We start from the raw sequence: 6000 nt of genomic DNA, 5'->3' as shown, positions 1-6000 counted from the left end.
GCTTTTCCAGGCAAAGAAAGGTGAAAGAGGATAGCTATAAATGCCCCTTCCCTGCCACTGAAAAGCATTAGTTAAACGTTGTGCAGCAAATTTCCCTGGGTTTGTCTTTCATGCTAGTTATTTTCAGTTTTGCACCCCAGACTTTGCAAATGTGAACCTCTGCTCCAGCTGTGTGCCACCAGCACCACAGCAGTGCAGAGCATGCAATGGTTATAGTGCTGTGTGCCACCAGCACTATAACCAGAAGAAATACTACAATCCAGTTTTGTCACAGGATAGCCATCAGTTTGCTGGCAGTTTGAGCTAATAGCTCTGGTGGCTTCCTGAGCAGCATGCACTACACTCAGCATTTCCCTCATAGCAAAGGCATCCACTTGAAATCTGCACATTTTATGCATGCCTGAAGCTCTTCCAAAAAAGCTGAATACCAGTGAATTAATTATCACATTTTTTTTTACATGTGATAGATTTGCCATTTTCAAGCACCTTTAGAGTGTAAAGGGAGTCGGGATGTGTATAAGGACACACACATATAAGGATAAATTTAAGTTCAAAAGTTACGTCTGTAAAACACTGGAAGTCAGTGCAGAATGTGGTCACATCAGCTGTGATATCAGCTGTATCAAAGCACAATTAAGGTTAAGGATGTTTTCTTCATCTGTGTCTTCTAATGTTTTTGTCAGTGTGTTAACTCACTGTGTTACTGTGTTAATACAGTAATTAATTACAGTGTTACAGTTACAGTGTTAGTACTGTGTTACTGTGTCACTGTGTTAATTTAGAAAGCTCCTCCCTTGTAGAAAATATCCCCATTTTGGAAAATCAGTATGGGAGAACTATGGCCAATTTCACCCTTTCTCCACTTCCAGTAGCCTAACATTAGTGTGAAGAAGGGGGGGAAAAAAAAAAAAAGAAGTATGAACATGTCTGTGTTCAAAGGTATCAATCCCCAGTACTCAACTGTTTCAGACCAGATTTTGCTTCCAGGTTAGTACCGGTGAGAGATATGAGGTATCGAGCCCAGTGCAATGTAACATTTAAGTTCAGCATCAATTCTGAACTTCAGTTTGAAATGAAATGGCAGTCCTTCAGAGCTGCTCCACTCTGTAAGTCAGCCAAGGTTTTTTCCAGCCTGGGCTGGCTTAGAACAGCTGTGACTGTGATTTAAATTTAGTCAACACAGAAATGCTCTCCACCATGTCTTCCCATGGCAGTCAGTGGCCCTGAATTTCTGGCACCCTCCCTCCTTCCCTCAAAATTGCAGTGTTTTTATCTGATTAGCTCTAAGTGATCTTGATAACTACTCAGATCTAGTTATTTCTTGAGTTCATTGCTTGGAGATCAAACATTACATCACAAGAACTTAATCCTGTTCCAAATGAAGCCAAGGACAAAACTCCCACTGACTTCAGTGTGTGCAGGGTAAGGTCATAAATCATTGAAACATTGAGTGTCCGATTTTCAAATTAAAACATAATGAGCTTAATAGTCATGGATTTAAAGACTGATACATTTTGTGTCTTGTACAAGATTCTACAGCTGGGTTGTAAACTCTTTTTAAACTTCAGTGCTTTTGAGGGAGGGTCGTTTTCTAGGAGCTCATATCATTATCTATCCAGGCCAGTACACAAAACACACAATGGAAGTGATACTGCCCTGACTGCAAACAATGTCTTTGGAAAGCTTCAAACAATTTCTTAGTAAACAACTGATCAGGGTAATTACATTTTCTAATCTGAAATGGGGCTGTGACATTGTTTCAGGTAACACATGAATCATGCTAAAGGGTTTTCCTCTGCTAGTGCTGGCTAGCTTATCTGAGCAAGCACTGGTCTGAGGATGGGGACCTAAGCCTGATGAAGTATTGTACTGGCACTGCAGGTAGTGGCTCCGCCACCTGCCTCCAAGACCCCTCCAATCTGCTGCTACTGTTGGGCAGACAACTCGCCAGGTAATTAAAGGAAATTAAGAAATAGTGGAGCTGTGCCTAATGCCTCATGATCCCAACTCATTCTCTCTAGATGAGGCATCAGATGGGACAGCCTTGCTGCATATCTGGATGATGCTGAGTCCAGGTGAGAGAGCTGTAGCCTCGCTTAGCAGGAGAAGGCAAACATGGCTTTGATGGCTTTGTGCTTGCTAATGAACACAAATTACCTAAAACACAATGAGTGCGTCTCCCACCATCCTTAAGCCAAGTTGCAATGTAATGAAGTGGCTGTCAAATCCTCACCACTACATGGGATTGTGTTAACAAACTAGTCCAACGTTATTACACAAAGCATGATTAAATACTTGCAGAAGAAGCAGCTCTAGCTTTCTGCCTTGTTTGGGTTTGTTTTTAACAGTAGTTACAGTAGGAAAACTGCACTATGACCTGCCCCTGCAGTATTCTTTTATTCTTCAAACTCTTATAGATGCAATCTGTCCACTGCTTAATTTTATTTATCATTGGCTTGGATATCTACCAGCTATGATTGTCATGATTAAATCAGTATTAACTTAATTACAAAGGGCTTTACTTAAGATAAACAATAAAGAAGTGATCCAGAACAGTGAGAACTGGAGTGCTGAGAACGTCTGGCAAAAGCCCTTCAGACACTTTAAGCTACCTTTTTTTCCCTCACATATTTTGTTTTTAATGCAGATGTGTTGTTTTTGTCAAATCCCAGAAATTAGGTCAGTCTGTCACCTCAGAGTCTGATCCTTGAAGCCAGCCTCAGCAATGCCTTTGACTGCAATTTCTCTTTGCTGCCTTAGGCAACTATAATTTTTGCTTCACTCCAAACTTGATGCCACTGATGGTCTGCCATGAGTCAGACACTGAGGGTTTTCCTTATTTCCTCCTTGTGGTGAAATGAACAAAGGGTTTCAGGACTTGGCATGCTTCCCACGTACATCTCCTGCTCTGAAGTATTTCCATTCTGCAGGATGGGCACACAATCAGATATAACTGTGATGATGGGAACAGTTTCATCTCCACTCACCTCTGTTATTTGGCCTTGAAGAAGTTTAGTTATGATTTGGATACTGAATCTGTCCCAGCTGAATTTAAAAGCAGAACTCCCATAGATTTTAATAAGTATACCAGGCCTTTTCTAATTAGTACAGTAACCACATATTCCTGACACAACAACTGATGACCTAGCCTTTTAAGAAGCCTTTAAAAAAATTTCAAACACTTCCACACACTTTTAGAAAGTACTGCATAAGATGCACATCACATTTAAATAGACAGCAAGGGACATATCTAGGGACAAACTATACAAAATTTGCCTGAGAATTTAGGAGACAAGCTAGGTTTTTCAGAGACCATGGTCTGTGTATTCAGCTGTTTGATTCTCAGTCTGTGGCCAACCACTATCTGTTCTCCAGGGAGAAGCCTAGAAGAAATTCCACTAGGGGAAGTGTAAAAGCCCTGGTTTCACTCAAAATCCTACCTTCCCAAAAGACTACATTAGCATTCTCCTGAATACTATCAACAGAAAAAGAGACATGGCATTCAGTAAGAAACTCAGACCCATGTGTTTATTTTCTGCCACCTGTGCTAAAAAAAAAAAAAAAAAAAAAAAAAAAACTTCTAGACAAATAGTTTCCTAAATTCCCATGTGTGTAGACCCAGAAATTTCTCTTGTTCTCCAAAGCACAAGAAAGAGAGATTCTCACACCCTATCAAGAGCTGGAATAAGGTCCTGCTTCTGGCACATTTCCATGGAATGATATCAGAAAGGTCAGGAGGAACTAATTTGTCCATTATGATGACAATGTCTTATACGTCAACTCTTCTGTCTAGTTCACCTAACTATTAAATGCTTTCTTCAGAGGATTGAAAATAGTTTGTTTAGGGTTGTGTCCTTCATATTCCCTGTTATTTTCCTCATGTTGCCCAATGAGACAACCACTCACAATATTCTGCTCCTTTTTGATCTGACACAACACAGTATGCCCAGCCTCATCTGTTGAGCATCAGATAAATCGTGTCTGACACTACACACTTGTGTACAGGTTGATTATAAAACACAGAGATGCTGTGATGCAGGTCTGTTTGAGAACCAGTTTTATGGGATGTAGGCTAGGTTCTCATCTATGGGCTCCTGTAAAGAGTGAGAAAGCCAAGACCTTTGCTCTGGAGAAAAGGATGATGGATTTGCTGATGTTGCGTAACACTGTACATCCTTTCTGGGTGACAGAAACTTCATAAACTTCAGCAGAACAAATGCAATGTCCTTCACATGGTAGAGAAGAAGCCCCAGAAAGAGTGCAAGCTGGAGAAGGGCTGGGGAGGGAGCAGCTCTGCAGGGCAGTATCTGGGGTGGTGAAGTTGAACACGAATCAGCAGTGCGCCCTTGAGGCAATGAAAGCTAACCACATGCCAGGCTGCATTAGCAAGAGAGCAGCCAGCAGTTGGAGGACAGTGGTTATTCCCCTCCAACTGGCATTTTTGAGGCTGCATTTGTTATACTGTGTCATGTCCAGTTTTGAGTTCCCCTGTAAAAGGCATTGGCAAGCTAGGCTTAGACCAATGGAGGGCCACCAGGACTGTGGTGCAGGTCAGACAAGGATGGGATGGGGAAACTGGGTTTGGCTAGCCTGAAGAAGAAAAGGCTGGGGGTTGGGAGTGGGACCTGATGGTAATCTTCAACTACTTGAAAGAGTGCTACAGACAAGATGGAGCCAGACTTCTCTCAGAGGTGTGCAGCCAAAGGAGAAATGTCAAATGGTCACAAGCTGCTGCCAGGGAAATTCTCAACAAGTATAAGAAGGAAATATAAAGAAAGAAAGAAAAACAGAAAACCAAACCAAACCAATCAATCAACCATAAATAAATAAATAAATAAATAAAACAGAACAGGTAAGAGTGGTTAAACACATCCAGAAAGTTTTGGAATCTCCATCTTTAGAGAATTTCAAAACTTGAGTAGACAAGGCTATGAACAACCTCATCTGACTTTTAAGTTAGCCCTGCTTTGAGCAGAGAGTCAGACAAGATGACCTCCAGAGGTCCTTTCCAATGTAAATTATTCTGTTATTCTATAAATAAGGTAGAGATTGTAAGGAAAAGGACCTAAATCAGATTCAGGAGTGGCATGAGTCTTTCCTGTGGTGAGAGGACAGGCCTGCAGGCTGTTCCTACTGCTGACCTCTTTGGGGCTGAATGATTGAAAACCACTCTTGGATGCAGCAGAGCGTGTGTTCCTGGCACAGCCCTTGCACTGAGCGATTCCCAAGTTTCTGTAAGCAGTGGCCTTATCTGGGTGGAGTGCTGTCAGTCAGGTATTTTTTCCTTCATTTTTCCCTCACCCCTTGTCATCACAGTGTGTTAAAACTAGTCTGTTGCAAGGATTCACCAAACATCCACATTCCAAGACCAGGAGTGTGATTTTTGCAATAATTTTGATTTTTTTAAAACATTCTCTTTTCTTGGAAAGTCATGTGTACCTTTGATGAAAGCAGTGTTGCACAAGTAAAATGTACCAATTACACACAAATTCATAGTTCTAACCTGAAAGAACACCAGTCAGCAAGAGGGAAAAAAAAAAAAAAAAAAAGAGAGAGAGAGAAAAAGAAGGACTCAGACTAGAAATATTCTCATCTATTTCATTTAGCTTAAATTCTATAATTCTATAATAAATAAAAAGCTATATTTTAACTATTCAGATGACTTCAGAAAGTAATAGGTTGGAGTGACAACATTGTTCATGTTGGTTGATTTAAACTGGTGGGATATATGCATGCTCTAATTACTAACAAAAAAGACCATGACTATTAAATTAATTAAACTGTTTAGGATTTTATCTTATAAAGTTTGTCACTCAGTTGTTTAAAGTCCATGAATTTTCACATTTTGAAGAAGTTCCTCATTTTTGTTTCTCCATTATAGAAATGTCATTTTTTGTTAGTCTCGCATTTCCCTAGGTTCAGAATTTGACATTGACATGCCACAGTTAGTCATTTTCACTTGTGGGAGAAAAGATAAGACAAGCATTTACACTATAAAAT

Source organism: Aythya ferina (assembly GCF_964211825.1).
Source record: "Aythya ferina genome assembly, chromosome: 2".
In the NCBI taxonomy this organism is placed as follows: domain Eukaryota; kingdom Metazoa; phylum Chordata; class Aves; order Anseriformes; family Anatidae; genus Aythya; species Aythya ferina.
This window is presented reverse-complemented; position numbering follows the sequence as displayed.